Source organism: Delphinapterus leucas, chromosome 2 (genome assembly GCF_059928025.1).
Source record: "Delphinapterus leucas isolate spDelLeu-1000000601 "Yukka" chromosome 2, BTC_Dleu_Yukka2, whole genome shotgun sequence".
Classification (NCBI taxonomy): Eukaryota; Metazoa; Chordata; class Mammalia; order Artiodactyla; family Monodontidae; genus Delphinapterus; species Delphinapterus leucas.
This window is the reverse complement of record NC_143130.1, coordinates 106573955-106593789: the sequence shown is the minus strand read 5'-3', so window position 1 is coordinate 106593789 and position 19835 is coordinate 106573955. Positions and strand designations below refer to the sequence as shown.

Here is a 19835-nt window from a genome sequence, read left to right as displayed (position 1 = left end):
CTGGTGGGTTTTTCCCTTACTCTTTCCTCTGCTGCATATTTCTCTGTCTTCTCATTTTGTTTAACTTACTGTGTTTGGGGTTTCCTTTTTGCAGGCTGCAGGTTCATAATTCCCCTTGCTTTTGGTGTCTGCCCCCATTGGATAAGGTTAGTTCAGTGTCTTGTGTAGGCTTCCTCGTGGAGTGGACTGGTGTCTTTGTTCTGGTGGGTGGGGTTGGATCTTGTCTTTCTGGTGGTCAGGGCTGCGTCCAGTGGTGTGTTTTGTGGTGTCTGTGAGCTTAATATCATTTTAGGCAGCCTCTCTGCTGATGGGTAAGGCTGTGTTCCTGTCTTACTAGTTGTTTGGCATAGGGTGTCCAGCACTGGAGCTTGCTGGCCATTGGGTGGAGCAGGGTCTTAACATTGAGGTGGAGATCTCTGGGAGCGCTCTCACTGATTGATACTACATGTGGCCGGGAGGTTTCTAGTGGTCCAATGTCCTGAACTCAGCTCTCCCACCGCAGAGGCTCAGGCCTGACACCAGGCCGGAGCACCTAGACAACAGGGCCTTATATTTGGGCTCTCCATTCTGCTCCATTGATCAATGTGTCTGTTTTTATGCCAGTACCAGTGTTTTGACTACTATAACTTTGTAATATAGTTTGAAATAAGCAAATGTGATGCCCTCAGTTTTGTTCCTCTTTCTCTAGATTGCTTTGGCTATTGGTGGTCTATTTTGGTACCATACAAATTTCAGGATTTTTTTGTTCTATTTCTGTGAAAAGTGCCATAGAATTTTGACAAGGATTTCATTCAATCTGTAGATTGCTTTGGGTACTATGGATATTAAAACAATTTAATTTTTTATGTCCATGAGAACAAAGTATCTTCCCATTTATTTTTGTCTTCTCAGTTTCCTTAATCAATGTCTTATAGATTTCAATGTACAGGTCTTTCACTTCCTTGTTTAAATTTATTCCTAAATATTTTCTGTCCGATGCAATTGTAGATGGAATTGTTTTCTTAACATCACCTTCTGATAGTTTGTTATTAGTATGTGGAAACACAACTGATTTTTGTGTATTCATTTTGTATCCTGCAACTTTACTGAATTTGTGTATTAGTTCTAACATACACTGACATCTTGTGGGCACGTCTCCCACTGCTAAGCCAAATGATGTGATTTTCTTTTCACTTTCTCTTTTTGTGTATGAAAAAGTGTACATTAAGAACTGGAGTAGGAAGTCTCTATGCTGTTTATTTTCGGTTGAACAACGTTTAGTTCATAAGCAAGTTAAAAGATTTTTCTAATGGAATTTTTATTGGCATTACTGTGGCCTATTCAGGAAGAACACCAAGTCTTATACGGCCTTGAGAGGAGGGGGAAAGTCTCTCTAAATGACAAGAAAGATGGGGCTTCCCTGGTGGTGCAGTGGTTAAGAATCTGCCTGCCAATGCAGGGGACACGGGTTCGAGCACTGGTCTGGGAAGATCCCACATGCCACAGAGCAACTAAGCCCATGCACCACAACTACTGAGCCTGTGCTCTAGAGCCCGTGAGCCACAACTACTGAGCCCGTGTGCCGCAACGACGGAAGCCCAGGTGCCTACAGCCCATGCTCCACAAGAGAAGCCACCACAATGAGAAGCCCGCGCACTGCAACGAAGAGTAGCTCCCGCTCTCCGCACCTAGGGAAAGCCCGTGCGCTGCACCGAACACCTAACACAGCCAAAAATAAAATAAATAAATTCATAAAAATTTTAAAGAAAAGAAATACTTTTTAAAAAATGACAAGATAGAGTAAATGAGACTCAGATACAGAGGGTGATGTGCTCAAAGTGACTGAGAAAGTTAAGGTCAGATCCTAACCTAGAAGCCAAGTTGCCCGATTCTCTGGTCTCCTAAAATGTTTCTAGGGATCATGTGTTAGTAGGAGGGTATTTATAGACGGCATGTCTTGGTATAAAGGAAACAATAGACCTGGCACTCATCCTTACGCTCCACAAACCCTGTTCATAACTGGTCTTTCCCCATTCTCTGCGTGTGCCTAGCAGCCCCAACACAGACTGGACTGGCCAGGAGAGAAAGGAGAGAAAAAAGGAAAGATACTGTAAGAAAGAAGGGGGAGTAGACTTGAAAACGTTTTCTTGTTATCTTCTCAAGTTTAAGAGAACTAAAAGAGATTGAGGAAAAGTAATTCTCTTCCCATTGGAAAAAAAATTACACTTTTCTTTGTTCCTACAAAAAAATTGACAAAAATGGATCAATTAAGCTGGAAAGTTGCATAGCCACTTCCTGTCTTCCCCTTTGTGTGTCATCCCATTTTAAGTAGCAAGAAAACCTTTCATAATGGATTGGGACAAGGCCAGGAATCATTGAATGTTTGGAAGCTGTGCCCAGACTATTCTGCTTATAACAAAGAGAATAAAATATATCATTTGTCATAGTTTCCACATGACTTCAATATTGCATGTGAGCTAACTACTCTTTCCCCATCTGATCAGGGACGTTACTGACAGAGACACAGCAGGCCCCTCTTGCGACTGAACACATGAATGCCGTCACCAGATCCCAGGAAAGTCCACCTACCAGCTTTTGTAAAGTTACTGTACGGATAATGGAAGAGAACAGCTTAGATGTGCGTCTCATGTTACAGATAGGACAGTTTTGGTCATTTAAGTTTTTAGAATGATCACTGTGTGTAACAAGACAATTGTTGCAGTATTTACAGAGTTTTTGCTTTTTTTCATTTTTAAAACCACATGATGTTTCCTTCATTCAGGCAGATGGGTGATTCTCAGCTCATCACTTCAAGGAAAGGGTGTACTGCTGGGAAAAAAATAAAGCTGCCTTGCTTACCATTTTCTTTCAAAAGTTTTAGTCCTATAGGCAAATCAAAGGACAAGCATCAGTTACAGATTTAGGAGATGATACACTGAAATAATACAAGTTAGCCTACCTGAGGCAAAATAAGCATTTTCTAAGTGGAGCAAGGGGGAGAGGAGAGAGTATCCGAGTAAAGCAAGGAGGCATAAGTATCGATGGGTCCTTGGAGGAACATTGAACCTTATCCCCTAGAGACATCTTGGAAAGAAAACCACAAGTCCTCTGGGCCACTTTCATGTATTAAATAAATTTCAGTGCAGCCCTGGTTAAAACTTCCATCCTCATTTCTCTCTTCTGCTCTTTGAACCTGAGGCTTGACTCCTGGCTGCAGTAAGGTCAGCATGGCTTGCTCTGTTCTCTTCCTCTGCCTTTTTTCTTTGGTTCTAATTCCCTTGAGGTTAGGGAAGAAACAGAAATTAAGAAGAATTTTTTTTTAATGGCAGACACTTTCTCATTTACTGGTGTATACCTTTGGGTGCACTGCTTTCCTGCCCAACCACTGATGGCCTCGATGTGCGAGCATCCCTGTGAGAGCGCAGCCGGGGACCCTCAGGAGCCTCCTCAAGGCAGGATCTTCCCCTCCCTGTCAGATCCCATTCTGGAAGCACTCCCCATGGCCCCTTGTCTCCCCTTTTCCTGGTGGAGAACTGGCTGATGACTCAGGCCTGCTGCCTTCAGAGGTGGCACCTGTGGGACACAGCACTCACTCTTCCTCACTGTGCCTCATGGAGACACCCAGGCAGCCCCAATGCTGCCCCCCTTCACTGTACCATCCTTCTCTGATTTCCTCATCTTCTGCTGAAGTAGATGAAAAAATAGATCAAAATCTGCTCCAGAAACAGATATCCAAAGACAGAATGCCATGCAGTTTTCCTTTTTACTCCGATGATCTCTGTCTTTAAAAGCAAGTATTTTAGGATAGCGATGTCTGAAGTGGCTCATGGGGAAAGTGGAACACTCTGATGATACTCCTCTGCTGACTGCTCCATCCCTCACTTCAGCTAAAGAAGTGAAGATCAGGGGTTGCAGGGTCTGTACAGTTACTTCTTCATAAATCCTAGAGTGCCTGGCTGTGAGTTGTTCTTAATGGAAAATGATGAATGCTTAATGCCTCTTGGTCCCTAGTTCTGGGTCCCAGCTGCCAAATTTGTAACAATGAAAAATGCTCCAGAGTACATCTTATTTATCTAAATGGAAAAAAAATCTCTTTGTTTCTATAAGTGATTCTAAATAAAGGTTTCTAATTCTTAAGACAAAATAAAAAAATATACATATATAGTCCAATATTTTATATTGCATAATTTATAAATATATATTATAATTAAATATATTCCAATAATATTAGTAAATCAATTAATATTTACCAATTAGATGAGCTTGAGGAACAAAATTCAATAATAAGCCCTGCACCAACCAAATCACCACAGATACAGGAAAAGGAAAGCCTAGCTGTGAGGATATGGCAGAAGATTAAACATGGTCATAAAACAATTATAAGTCGTCATTGTGGTCTCTCCTGGAAATTATTAGGAGAACTATGAAGGCAAAGGTTAGATAATTATTGTGCTATATTTTGCAATAAACAAAATTCTATCAATGTTGTAAATTGCTTTCTTCCATATGAATTTTAAATGTTGTAAAGAATCCAGAAAGAGTTAAAAGATTAATTAAAATTATGAAGTATAATATATTTAAACTTTAGAACAGAGGAGGAAATATTAAGAAATAACTGACTCATGGCCTTTAACATATAGAGAGGTTTTGTCTTTTAATTAAAAATAAAGAATGAAAACAAATAAACAACGAACACTTACAAAAATCTTTGATCCAACAGCATCCATCATCATAACAATAGCCCTTGTCATAGAATTAAGACTTTCTCCATTTCACGTTTGAGTACCTGCAGTTACAAAAGGCATTCCACTAACAGCTGGCGTAGCTCATTAACGTGACAAAAACTTGCACTTACATCAGTTTTATACCAAATCGCACCATTCATTAAACCATGGATAAATTTCTTTTTGCTGTTGTTGAAAACAAAAGTCATTACCTTGTTTATCATTAAAAAAGAGATTTTTTTTTTTACTAATCAAAATAGGATATGGTTTAATCAGAATAAGGTGTTACGTGCATTAGGTGTCCCCAGGTGGGTTCTGAGGTTCTCTAACCACCTAACATCTAAGTGAATACACAACACATACATTTTCATATCATCCATCCTCCTGAAATTCAGCAGTCTTCCATTTATAGTGTTTTTCAGAGCAAAATCTCCCAGTCCCTTGAACCAAAATCATCAAGTAACTCACTAAAAAAGTAAACCCCCAACCTCATGCCAGACCTATTGAATCAGAATCTGTTGATCAGAATAAGACATATTTTTTCTAAATGTGATTCTTAAATGTACAGTAAAATTTGACAAATACTGTCCAATTGGTTAACTCTGGAGTTTTTATTTTTTAATCTCATCTTATATTGCCTGCAGCATTTACTTTATCTCAGAAATCCCTTCATCTTTAAACATTCTTAAGCCTTAGTGTTTCTCAACTGAGGATGGGTTAATATTACTTTGTGGTTTTTAGATTATAAAATGAGTTGTAAAGTGCTTAGCAATGGACTTGGCATATGGTAAGTGTTCCATAAATGATAATAAAGATGATGGTGGTAATGATGCGAATGACAAAATAAGGGCAGGTGGAAACAAGGATCCCATGATAATTCTCTGATCTCTTTCCCTGAACACATTGGGCAGACTTTAAAGCTGTAAACCCAAAAGATTAAAATTAAACAAAACCAGATGGTGTGGATAAAAGAATACCTCTCTTTGCCTAAATCAGGAAATTTCCACGTCTGCTTTCCTTCTTTGTAGACCTTGCCTCTTCCCCTCCCCACACGGGAGGGGTGAGGAGGGCTGATTCTTTTGTTCGCAGTCCATTTATGAGTAGGAAATTAGTCCTTAGTCTAACTTAAAATGTAGGACTCAAGACTCCACTCACTCTGCTTATATCGCTTGCATTTTAAGTCTTTGCCTACCTGTGATAATAAGCAAATCTAAGGAGAGCTAATTTAGTACCCTGTGATTGGCTACCTCTTTCTCTTTCTATTTCAGCTCAGATACTTGAAAATCAAGTCAACCCTTGGCTAGTTTGAGGCGTGGCCTATCTCTCCTACTCATCCTTATAGGAATTCTGAGCTTGCTTTTCTGGATTCAGAAGGAAGTAGGAAACTCCACTTAGGCCTGAACCTCAACCCACCTTTCCTGCTTTAGAGGTAATCAGGTCCTGGTTCGGCTGAAAGTCCTTCTTCACTTTCCATTTGTATGAAGCTAATACATATAAGCATCCTCAGGAATCTTCCCAGTGGTGAGCAGGGCAGGATTTGGCCATTCTTACGTCCCTGGAAATATCATCATGGGACATAAAATCCCCACTTCAAATGGAAATTACCAAACATTGTAGTTGAATAATAATGAATATATGACATATCCAAACATGTGGGATACAGCAAAAGCAGTATAGAAGGTCCCTGACTTACGGTTTTCTGACTTTATGATGGTATGAAAGTGATATGCATTAAGTAGAAACCACACTTCAAATTTTGAATTTTGATCTTTTCCTGGGCTAGTATGATGCTCTCTTTTGATGCTGGACAGCTCCCAGCCAGTCACTGGATCACAAGGGTAAATGACCATCACACCTAGTACCAAACGTAAAATAGCTAGCTAGTGGGAAGCAGCTGCATAGCACAAGGAGATCCGCTCGGTGCTTTGTGACCACCTAGAGGGGTGGGATAGGGAGGGTGGGAGGGAGACACAAGAGGTAGGAGATATGGGGATATATGTATATGTATAGCTGATTCACTTTGTTATAAAGCAGAACCTAACATGCCATTTTAAAGCAATTATACTCCAATAAAGATGTTAAAAAAAACAAAACAAAACCGGTCTGAACCCAGACAACCACTCTGCTTTTTGTTTTCAGTACAGTATTCAATAAATTACATGAGACAGTCAGCACCATATTATAAAATAGGCTTTGTGTTAGATAATCTTGCCCAACTGTAGGCTAATATAAGTGTTCTGAGCACGTTCAAGGTAAGCTAGGCTAAGCTATGATGTCTGGAGTTTAGGTGTATTAAATGCACTTTTGACTTAAGATATTTTCAACTTATGATGGGTTTATTGGGACGTAACCCCACTGGAAGTCAAGGAATAATTGTAATTAGAGGCAAATTTATGGATTTAAATTATATTTGTTAGGAAAGAAGAAATGTTGAGAATCAATAGTCAAACTTGCAACTCAAAGAACTAGAAAAAGTAGCGAGATAAATAAAAGAAAGTAAAGGTAGCAAATAATAAACTATGTGCGGAAATAACAAAATTGACCAACTTTCACAAGAAAAAAAAACAAATATATAAAGAACCCCTTACCTGTTAAAGTAACTGAATCCATAATTGAAGGATTATTAAGTTTCTCCCATAAGTGAAACTATGCTTAGATGGCTCACTAGTGAACTTTCTGAAAATTAAAAAAAAATTATTAAAAACCTTGCACAAATTCTCCTATAGATAGAAAAGGAGCCATAAATTGCAACTTATCTCATGAACTATTATAATCTTGATACCAAAATCTGACCTAAACATTTTAATGAAAGAAAAAGTTGAATACCAGTATCACTCAGGATCCTGGACAGAATGAACAGTAATCTCTGCTGTCTGGCTATGTCACAAGATTTCATTCTCCATAGGACTACTTGGAAAGAGGTTCTGGGTGCTAAGTAACTACTTCTTCGAGGAGGGGAAAACACCAAAGATGCCCTGATTCCAGAGCCCCAGCTGCAGGGTTTGTGTACAGGCTGCAGGTGCCTGGGAAGCACTGTGTCTCCACAGCACAGAGGTAAGTGGCTGAGTCTTCAGTTTTAGGGGCTGCGATGTGCAGAGAGCTTCTCTTCTTTAACAAGGTGGCTTTTAGTCTTTCTTTCTGCTTTTTGTCCCCAACTGAGTAAAGAAGGAAGAGAAGTTCGGGTCCCTTCCCAGGATCCTGTCTATACCACTGTAGCCCGTTAAAATTGCTGACCGTGTAGCTGCAGTTGAGGATGAGACTGTCTCCCTCCTGGATTTTCAGGGTCTGAGGACTCTGCTCCACCTTGTCTTCTCCCCTCAACCCTGTTCAGGAAAACAAAATCAGAAATGAAACAAAGCTTTCTGTTCAGCAGTTTTGAAAAATTCCAACAAAAAGCCTGGGATGAGCTGAGACTAAACCCCTCTCTCTCTTCTCTCCAGCTTTGGATAAATGTGCCCTTATGGTTCTCATCTCTTAACCTCCAACTTACAGCCAAGCTGAAGCCACAAGACTATGAATGCACATTCCAGCATGTTCTCCATCCTGATATCACACTCTTGATACAATTTTAATGATTCCAAATCTTCTCCCCTGAAGAGCTGCTCCTGTGTCTTAGTTTTCCTTCTCTAATGCACGAGATAGCCTTTCTGTTGGTGGCTCAGCCAATCAAGAGCAAATCCTCTAGTAGCTGTCATGCTTTTGACGGTTAAGGCACTGGAGGAATGAGAGGAATGGAACCACTGCCACCTGGTGGTCACAAACACAAACATCTCATAGGACCCACTCCATGCCCCCTACAAAGACAAAAATTGTTGGGAGGACATTTTTTATATTGCTGGGCATAGTGCATATGAGGTTTAAAGTAGTAATCAGAAAAGCCTTCTCTGCCTGCAATTTGAATCGTTTCATTTTTCCTTGTTTGGCCTTTAAAGCTAAACTGCTACCAGAGGTTATAAAAGTTGAACCCAAGCATAGGTGTAATGGATTGTGTTTCTGTTTATAGTACACAAGAATCTCAGCAGGTGAGACCTTAAAAGGACTAGAGTGCTGAAAAAAGTGGGGGGATAGAATAGCTGTGGATATGTCTGGAGACCTCTTTGACAGAGAATTGGGAACATAAGTTAAGAAACCATTGCTTCAAATAATTTTATGCCTGGCTACAGGGACCAAGTGTAACTACAACTCAGGGTCACGAACTTGATAGATCTTAGGAGAACAGGAGGGAAGAGCATGGCAGAGGGAAAGCAGAGCTCTCCATTCTAGACCCTGGAGAGATCAGAACATCACAGGGCAGAGTGGGGAACAGGAAGATATGTATAGCAAAACTAGTATTGTTTAATTTGTTTGGTTCTATGACACTCCATTGGTTTTTTTTTTTGTTTGTTTTGTTTTTGTTTTTACATCTTTATTGGAGTATAATTGCTTTACAATGGTGTGTTAGTTTCTGCTTTATAACAAAGTGAATCAGTTATACATATACATATGTTCCCATATCTCTTCCCTCTTGCGTCTCCCTCCCTCCCACCCTCCCTGTCCCACCCCTCCAGGCAGTCACAAAGCACCGAGCTGATATCCCTGTGCTATGGCGCTGCTTCCAACTAGCTATCTACCTTATATTTGTTAGTGTATATATGTCCATGCCTCTCTCTCGCTTTGTCACAGCTCACCCTTCCCCCTCCCCATATCCTCAAGTCCATTCTCTAGTAGGTCTGTGTCTTTATTCCTGTCTTACCCCTAGGTTCTTCATGACATTTTTTTTCTTAAATTCCATATATATGTGTTAGCATACGGTACTTGTCTTTCTCTTTCTGACTTATTTCACTCTGTATGACAGACTCTAGGTCTATCCACCTCATTACAAATAGCTCAATTTCGTTTCTTTTTATGGCTGAGTAATATTCCATTGTATATATGTGCCACACCTTCTTTATCCATTCATCCGATGATGGACACTTAGGTTGTTTACATCTCCGGGCTATTGTAAATAGCACTGCAATGAACATTTTGGTACATGGCTCTTTTTGAATTATGGATTTCTCAGGGTATATGCCCAGTATTGGGATTGCTGGGTCATATGGTAGTTGTATTTGTAGTTTTTTAAGGAACGTCCATACTGTTCTGCACAGTGCCTGTATCAATTTACATTCCCACCACCAGTGCAAGAGGGTTCCCTTTTCTTCACACCCTCTCCAGCATTTATTGTTTCTAGATTTTTTGATGATGGCCATTCTGACCGGTGTGAGATGATATCTCATTGTAGTTTTGATTTGCATTTCTCTAATGATTAATGATGTTGAGCATTCTTTCATGTGTTTGTTGGCAGCCTGTATATCTTCTTTAGAGAAATGTCTATTTAGGTCTTCTGCCATTTTTGGTTTGGGTTGTTTGTCTTTTTGTTATTGAGCAGCATGAGCTGCTTATAAATTTTGGAGATTAATCCTTTGTCAGTTGCTTCATTTGCAAATATATTGTCCCATTCTGAGGGTTGTCTTTTGGTCTCGTTTATGGTTTCCTTTGCTGTACAAAAGCTTTGAAGTTTCATTAGGTCCCATTTGTTCATTTTTGTTTTTATTTCTACCTCTCTAGGAGGTGGGTCAAAAAGGAACTTGCTGTGATTTATGTCATAGAGTATTCTGCCTATGTTTTCCTCTAAGAGTTTGATAGTTTCTGGCCTTCCATTTAGGTCTTTAATCCATTTTGAGCTTATTTTTGTGTATGGTGTTAGGGAGTGATCTAATCTCAAACTTTTACATGTAGCTGTCCAGTTTTCCCAGCACCACTTATGGAAGAGGCTGTCCTTTCTCCACTGTACATTCCTGCCTCGTTTATCAAAGATAAGGTGACCATATATGCGTGGGTTTATCTCTGGGCTTTCTATCCTGTTCCATTGATCTATCTTGCTGTTTTTGTGCCAGTACCATACTGTCTTGATTACTGTAGCTTTGTAGTATAGTCTGAAATCAGGGAGCCTGATTCCTCCAGCTCCGTTTTTCGTTCTCAAAATTGCTTTGGCTATTCGGGGTCTTTTGTGTTTCCATACAAATTGTGAAATTTTTTGTTCTGGTTCTGTGAAAAATCCCAGTGGTATTTTGATAGGGATTGCATTGAATCTGTAGATTGCTTTGGGTAGTAGAGTCATTTTCATAATGTTGATTCTTCCAATCCATGAACATGGTATATCTCTCCATCTATTTGTATCATCTTTAATTTCTTCCATCAGTGTCTTATAATTTTCTGCATACAGGTCTTTTGTCTCCTTAGGTAGGTTTATTCCTAGATATTTTATTCTTTTTGTTGCAATGGTAAATGGGAGTGTTTTGTTGATTTCACTTTCATATTTTTCATCATTAGTGTATAGGAATGCCAGAGATTTCTGTGCATTAATTTTGTATCGTGTAACTTTACCAAATTCATTGATTAGCTCTAGTAGTTTTCTGGTAGCATCTTTAGGATTCTCTATGTATAGTATCATGTAATCTGCAAACAGTGACAGCTTTACTTCTTCTTTTCCGACTTGGATTCCTTTTATTTCCTTTTCTTTTCTGATTGCTGTGGCTAAAACTTCCAAAACTATGTTGAATAAGAGCGGTGAGAGTGGGCCACCTTGTCTTGTTCCTGATTTTAGTGGAAATGCTTTCCGTTTTTCACCATTGAGGATGATGTTGGCTGTGGGTTTGTCATATATGGCCTTTATTATATTGAGGAATGTTCCCTCTATGCCTACTTCCTGCAGGGTTTTTATCATAAATGGGTGTTGAAAGCTTTCTCTGCGTCTATTGAGATGATCATATGGTTTTTCTCCTTCAATTTGTTAATATGGTGTATCACATTGATTGATTTGTGTATATTGAAGAATCCTTGCATTCCTGGAATAAACCCCACTTGATCATGGTGTATGGTCCTTTTAATGTGCTGTTGGATTCTGTTTGCTAGTATTTTGTTGAGGATTTTTGCATCTATGTTCATCAGTGATATTGGCCTGTTGTTTTCTTTCTTTGTGACATCCTTGTCTGGTTTTGGTATCAGAGTGATGGTGGCCTCGTAGAATGAGTTTTGGAGTGTTCCTCCCTCTGCTATATTTTGCAAGAGTTTGAGAAGGATAGCTGTTAGCTCTTCTTGTAATATTTGGTAGAATTCGCCTGTGAAGCCACCTGGTCCTGGGCTTTTGTTTGTTGGAAGATTTTTAATCACAGTTTCAATTTCAGTGCTTGTGATTGGTCTGTTCATATTTTCTATTTCTTCCTGATTCAGTCTTGGCAGGTTGTGCATTTCTAAGAATTTGTCCATTTCTTCCAGGTTGTCCATTTTATTGGCATAGAGTTGCTTTTAGTAATCTCTCATGATCTTTTGTATTTCTGCAGTGTCAGTTGTTACTTCTCCTTTTTCATTTCTAATTCTATTGATTTGAGTCTTCTCCCTTTCTTTCTTGATGAGTCTGGCTAATGGTTTATCAATTTTGTTTATCTACTCAAAAAACCAGCTTTTAGTTTTTTTGATCTTTGCTATCGTTTCCTTCATTTCTTTTTCATTTATTTCTGATCTGATTTTTATGATTTCTTTCCTTCTGTTAACTTTGGGGGTTTTTTGTTCTTTCTCTAATTGCTTTAGGTGCAAGGTTAGGTTGTTTATTCGAGATGTTCCCTATTTCTTAAGGTAGGATAGTATTGCTATAAACTTCCCTCTTAGTACTGCTTTTGCTGCATCCCATAGATTTTGGGTCGTCGTGTCTCCATTGTCATCTGTTTCTAGGTATTTTTTTAATTTCCTCTTTGATTTCTTCAGTGATCACTTCGTTAATAAGTAGTGTATTGTTCATCCTCCATGTGTTTGTATTTTTTACAGACCTTTTCCTGTAATTGATATCTAGTCTCATAGCGTTGTGGTCGGAAAAGATACTTGATACAATTTCAATTTTCTTAAATTTACCAAGGCTTGATTTGTGACCCAAGATATGATCTAGCCTGGAGAATGTTCCATGAGCACTTGAGAAAAATGTGTATTCTGTTGTTTTTGGATGGAATGTCCTATAAATATCAATTAAGTCCATCTTGTTTAATGTATCATTTAAAGCTTGTGTTTCCTTATTTATTTTCATTTTGGATGATCTGTCCATTGGTGAAAGTGGGGTGTTAAAGCCCCCTACTATGAATGTGTTACTGTCGATTTGCTCTTTGATGGCTCTTACTATTTCCCTTATGTATTGAGGTGCTCCTATGTTGGGTGCATAAATATTTACAATTGTTATATCTTCTTCCTGGATTGATCCCTTGATCATTATGTAGTGTCCTTCTTTGTCTCTTCTAATAGTCTTTATTTTAAAGTCTATTTTGTCTGATATGAGAATTGCTACTCCAGCTTGCTTTTGGTTTCCATTTGCATGAAATATCTTTTTCCATCCCCTTACTTTCAGTCTGTATGTGTCTCTAGGTCTGAAGTGGGTCTATTGTAGACAGCAAATATATGGGTCTTGTTTTTGTATCCATTCAGCCAATCTGTGTCTTTTGGTGGGAGCATTTAGTCCATCTACATTTAAGGTAATTATCGATATATATGTTCCTATTCCCATTTTCTTAATTGTTTTGGGGTCGTTATTGTAGGTCTTTTCCTTCTCTTGTGTTTCTTGCCTGGAGAAGTTCCTTTAGCAGTTGTTGTAACGCTGGTTTGGTGGTGCTGAACTCTCTCAGCTTTTGCTTGTCTGTAAAGGTTTTAATTTCTCCATCAGATCTGAATGAGATCCTTGCTGGGTAATCTTGGTTGCAGGTTTTTCTCCTTCATCACTTTAAATATGTCCTGCCAGTCCCTTCTGGCTTGCAGAGTTTCTGCTGAAAGATCAGCTGTTAACCTTATGGGGATTCCCTTGTGTGTTATTTGTTGTTTTTCCCTTGCTGCTTTTAATATGTTTTCTTTGTATTTAATTTTTGACAGTTTGATTAGTATGTGTCTTGGTATGTTTCTCCTTGGATTTACCCTGTATGGGACTCTCTGTGCTTCCTGGACTTGATTAAGTATTTCCTTTTCCATATTAGGGAAGTTTTCATCTATAATCTCTTCAAATATTTTCTCAGTCCCTTTCTTTTTCTCTTCTTCTTCTGGAATTCCTATAATTTAAATGTTGGTGCATTTAATGTTGTCCCAGAGGTCTCTGAGACTTTCCCATTTCTTTTCATTCTTTTTTCTTTATTCTGCTCTTCAGTAGTTATTTCCACTATTTTATCTTCCAGGTCACTTATCCGTTCTTCTGCCTCAGTTATTTGGCTATTGATCCCATCTAGAGTATTTTTAATTTCATTTATTGTGCTGTTCATCGTTGTTTGTTTCATCTTTAGTTCTTCTAGGTCCTTGTTAAATGTTTCTTGCATTTTGTCTATTCTATTTCCAACATTTTGGATCATCTTTATTATCATTATTCTGAATTCTTTTTTAGGTAGACTGCCTATTTCCTCTTCATTTGTTAGGTCTGGTGAGTTTTTATCTTGCTCCTTCATCTGCTGTGTGTTTTTCTGTCTTCTCATTTTGCTTATCTTACTGTGTTTGGGGTCTCCTTTTTGCAGGCTGTAGGTTCGTAGTTCCCGTTGTTTTTGGTGTCTGTCCCCAGTGGCTAAGGTTGGTTCAGTGGGTTGTGTAGGCTTCCTGGTGGAGGGGACTAGTGCCTGTGTTCTGGTGGATGAGGCTGGATCTTGTCTTTCTGGTGGGCAGGTCCACATCTGGTGTTGTGTTTTGGGGTGTCTGTGGACTTATTATGATTTTAGGCAGCCTCTCTGCTAATGGGTGGGATTGTGTTCCTGTCTTGCTAGTTGTTTGCCATAGGATGTCCAGCACTGTAGCTTGCTGGTCGTTGAGTGAAGCTGGGTGCTAGTGTTGAGATGGAGATCTCTTGGGAGATTTTCGCCGTTTGATATTATGTGGAGCTGGGAGGTCTCTTGTGGACCAGTGTCCTGAAGTGGACTCTCCCACCTCAGAGGCACAGAACTGACTCCTGGCTGTAGCACCAAGAGCTTTTCATCCACACGGCTCAGAATAAAAGGGAGAAAAAGTAGAAAGAAATAATTAGTAGAAGTAGAAAGAAAGAAAGAAAGAAGGGAGGGAGGGAGGAAGGAGAGAAGGAAGTAAAACAGAAAGAAAGATGATAAAGTATAATAAAATAAAATAAGATAAAATATAATAAAGTTATTAAAATTAAAGTAATTATTAAGAGAAAAAAAATTTTAAAAAAAACGGACGGATAGAACCCTAGGGCAAATGGTGAAAGCAAAGCTATACAGACAAAATCTCACACAGAAGCATACACATACACACTCTCAAAAAGAGGAAAAGGGGAAAAAATCATAAATCTTCCTCTCATATTCCACCTCCTTAATTTGGGATGATTCGTTGTCTATTCATGTATTCCACAGATGCAGGGTATATCAAGTTGATTGTGGAGCTTTAATCCGCTGCTTCTGAGGCTTCTGGGAGAGATTTCCCTTTCTCTTCTTTGTTCTCACAGCTCCCAGGGGCTCAGCTTTGGATTTGGCCCCGCCTCTGCGTGTAGGTCGCTGTAGGGCGTCTGTTCTTCGCTCAGACAGGACGGGGTTAAAGGAGCCGCTGATTCGGGGGCTCTGGCTCACTCAGGCGGGGCGGAGGGAGGGGCACGGAGGGCGGGGCGAGCCTGCGGCAGAAGCCGGCATGACGTTGCACCAGCCTGAGGCGCGCAGTGCGTCCTTCCAGGGGAGTCGTCCGTGGATCCCGGGACCCTGCCAAAGGCGGACTGCACAGGCTCCCCGGAAGGGGGGTGTGGAGAGTGACCTGTGCTCGCACACAGGCTTCTTGGTGGCGGCGGCAACAGCGGCCTTAGCGTCTCCTGCCCGTCTCTGGGTTCCGCGCTTTTAGCCGCGGCTCGCGCCCGTCTCTGGAGCTCCTTTAAGCAGCGCTCTTAATCCCCTCTCCTCGCGCACCAGGAAACAAAGAGGGAAGAAAAAGTCTCTTGCCTCTTCGGCAGGTCCAGACTTTTCCCTGGACTCCCTCCCGGCTAGCCATGGCGCACTAACCCCCTGCGGGCTGTGTTCTCGCCACCAGCCCCAGTCCTCTCCCGGCGCTCCAACCGAAGCCCGAGTCTCAACTCCCAGTCCCGCCCGCGCCGGCAGGTGAGCAGACAAGCCTCTCGGCCTGGTGAGTGCCGGTCGGCCCTGACCCTATGTGCGGGAATCTCTCCGCTTTGCCCTCGGCTCCCCTGTTGCTGTGCTCTCCTCCGTGGCTCCGAAGCTTTCCCCCTCCGCCACCCGCAGTCTCCGCCCGCGAAGGGTCTTCCCAGTGTGTGGAAACGTTTCCTCCTTCACCGCTCCCTCCCACTGGTGCAGGTCCCGTCCCTATCCTTTTGTCTCTGTTTATTCTTTTTTCTTTTGCCCTACCCATGTATGTGGGGGGTTTCTTGCCTTTTGGGAGGTCTGAGGTCTTCTGCCAGCGTTCAGTAGGTGTTCTGTAGGAGTTGTTCCACGTGTAGATGTATTTCTGGTGTATCTGTGGGGAGGAAGGTGATCTCCGCGTCTTACTCTTCCGCCATCTTCCCGGAAGCCCCACTCCATTGGGTTTTGTCATTGAACATGTGTTGATGTTGCAGAGTTGAGCACCATTTGTATAAGCTCTCCTCAGACTTGTCCGAAGAGCACACTCTACCCCCATTAGCTACAACCCAGAAAAAGAACATCGACCCTCAGACGCACTGCTTTGATGTCACTTCATCCCTCACACACTCAGGGACTAGAAAAGAATAAGCTGCATAGAATTTATTGCACTAACAGTGTAGGTAAGGGGTTTGTTGTTCTTTGACGTCTTCTTTGAAAATCTGATAATTTCTCAGTGAGCTAAAAGTCGTTAAACTAACTTGTATCCATTTTCTCATCCTTTGATTTATTCTAGTCACACTTAGCAAACTCTGACTGTTACAAATCATATTTAAAAGGCTGTGTTTCTCTGTTTCTGAATGTGTGTCTCAGAAAGAACGTGAAAAAGATAACTGCAGGATTAATGCAGGAGCTCTTTGTAGGATAGACTCTAAAAGAACCCAGAAGCTGAATGTGTGATGTGTAATGAAACCAAGGAGATGATTTACAGTTGCGATTTTTCTGAAATTTGTTTGTAATTTTTAAAAACATTTTTAATTTGAAATAATTATAGATTCATGGAAGTTTCCAAAAATGTACAGGGAGGCTCTGTGTACTCTTCACCCTGTGTCCTCCAGGGGTCTCTAAACCAGGAAATTGACATTAGTAAAACACACAGGGCTTATTAGATTTCCACAGTTCACATGCAGCCATTTGTGTGTGTGTGTGAAGTTCTAAGCAATTTTACACATGTACAGATTCATGCATTCATGTATATCACATGTATAGCTTCACTGCCACAATCAAGATGCACAGCTGTTTCATAACCGCAAGGCTTCCTCATGCCACCCCTTTGTAGCCACACCCACCCCTTCCCTAGTCATTAACCCCTGACAATCACTAACCTGCTCTTCATCCCTACGATTTTGTTATTTTTAATAATGTTATATAAATGGAATTATATAGAAGTAAGCATTGAGATTTTTTTCACTCAGAATGAGTAGTAAAACATGAGATTTGTCCAGGTAATAGTGTGTATCCAACCTGTTTGTTTCCTTTTATTTCTGAGTAGTATTCCATGGTAGGGACGTCCCACAGTTTGTTTAACCAGTCATCTACTAAGGGACATCAGGTTTCCATATTTTGGCTGCTATGAATAAAGCTGTTATGAATATTCAGATACAGATTTTTATGTAAATAAAGTCTTCTATTTATCTAGGATAAGTGTCCAAGTCTGCATTGCATGTTTAGTTTTATAAGAAATTGCCAGGCCATTTTCCAGAGTGCCTGTATCATTCCATATTCCCATCAGCAGTTTATGAGTGATCCAGTTTTCCCCACGTTTGCCAGAATTAGGTGTTGTCACTATTTTTTATTTTAGCCCCACTGATAGTTGTATAGTGATATTTCATTGTGGTTTTAATTTGCGTTTCTCTGATGGCTAATGATGTTGAGCATCTTTTCATGTGCTGATTTGCAATCTGTATATCCTCTTTGGTGAAATATCAATCTGAGTCTTTCACCCATTTTTCTAATTGGTTGTTCATTTTCTATACCATTTAGCTTTTAGAGTTCTTTATATATTCTAGATACAAATACTATGTCAGATACATGGTTTGTAAATATTTACCCCCAGTCTGTAGCTTATCTTTTCATATTCTTACCAGGGTCTTTTGTAGAGGAAAAGTTTTTAAATTTGATTCAGTTAGGGGTGTGTGTGTGTATCATGCTTTTGGTGTCAAATCTAAGATTTACTTAGCTCTAGTCCTGAAGATTTTCCCTTATTTTTTTTCAAGTTTCATAGTTTATATTTTACATTTAAGTCTATGATCCATTTTGAGTTGATTTTTATAATGTATATTTTTAAGAAGATCTTTTTTAGAAAAGAGGAATCTGTCATCATCTTTGTCTTAAGCTTTACTTATTTGCTGTTATCAAGTAACTAGTTCAAAGCAACATAACCAAAATGTAGCTTGAGCACTTCTCATAGAAGACTGAAAAAAACTTTTATGCTTTGAGACTGTGACCTTCCCTTTTTATACTTACTGTGATTTTTCTCAATTAAAAGTAAAGTTAAAACTATAGTACAAACCCAAACCCTTCTCAACATATCAGCCTCTGAAATCATCTATCACGTATTACAGGGCAATGTTTTCTAGTATAGATTTGGAAAATGGTTACATCTATCTTATGATCAAGGATAACTGTAATCTTTCCTAAAATTCGCATTCTTTTAAACTTTAAAATTCTGTGAGAAAAAAATGCCTATTAATATTTAAGTCATCAAAGTGAACTAAAGTGAGAGTCTCTTCCTTGCTATAACTTCTTTCCTATAATTAAGCATGTGTTTCTTGAAAAAGAGAATATTCTCTACAAATTGTCACAAGAAAGAGAATTCCCTCTTTCTCTTATTACTTTTTGCTAAAATTATATGCTTCCATCTACCTTTTATCACAGTCACCATTCCAAGGTCAAATACCTCATTTCCCCAAAGATGTAGTGTTTCTTCTTTCTACTGTGCCAGAGGCAGAGTTCTGATTTTTGCTCTCATAGGAGAACTTTTAAAATACCCATATTACAATTGAGGATAATACTTCCTAAAAGTTTTCTTAAGGGTTGAGAATCCAGGAACTTAAAAGGATTCTTGATTGAAATAATTCAGCCCTTGGAACCAGAATCAGGAAGTTAGAAAAACAGACAAGACATTTTTCTTGTCTCAGGGTAGGACTCCCAATGGTAGGAATATCTACCCCCAAACTAGGTCACTAGACTGCAAATTAAAAATATACAAAGAAGCAGAACAAGTGATGGCAATGGTAAAGATAAATAGAAACAGATAGTTCGACACCATCCAATTGTACTCACGGGCAACATCTAGTGTATGGAGAACACCTATTATAAAAACATCATTTCCTTTGAGCCCTAGGAATTAGGATGGAAAGGAAAAGTATTGGGACTCAAAGAGAACTAAGTTAACTGTGATTTTCTTTCGGCCTGGACCACTCCCCCACTCTCTGCCCACTACCACCCTTAGCTTTATAGGACTCATATCTCTAGCCACAGGAAATAAATATTTGAGGCTGAAATTCTAAGATAAAAGCTCTAGAGAAGAAAGCAGAAAAGAGATAATACAGGAATACGTCATCACCAGGTGAAACCGGAAGACTCACCAATGAGAGGGACTTCCAAGTCCACAAGAAAATCAATTAGATATACATCTTCCTATAGACTCACTCAGGTGATGAAGATGGCTCTGTCTACGCCAACAAGAGGGAGACCATCTAATTGCAAACCTGAAAATAGTACCATATGACGAAAATCTGTACAAACAGAAAGGGGATTTATGGTACATGGAAATAGAAGTATTCTTATGGTGATGAGAATTGGACGAATACAAGAACTAATTGATACACAATTATCTAACAGCATGCAAAGGGTAGAAGCTCTGTGTCTGTTGATATTATCAATTAATTCATTCTTCAGTTAGCCAGTATTTAATGTGCAACCACTATGGGCCATGTACTGTGTAATGTACAATACATACATGTTTCCT

The 19835-nt window shown here is 39.6% G+C and overlaps 1 protein-coding gene across 5 annotated transcripts in view; it reads left to right on the top strand.

Moving 5' to 3' along the window:
- LOC115803651 (sal-like protein 2) overlaps positions 1-19835 on the top strand; it is a 900219-nt gene that overhangs the window by 256406 nt on the left and 623978 nt on the right. For all 5 annotated transcript variants that reach the window (XR_016391489.1, XR_016391490.1, XR_016391491.1 and 2 more), the window contains exons 7-8: positions 2484-6132; positions 7609-7757. The gene's annotated coding sequence lies outside the window, so the exon portion shown is untranslated. The remainder of the gene's footprint in view (positions 1-2483; positions 6133-7608; positions 7758-19835) is intronic.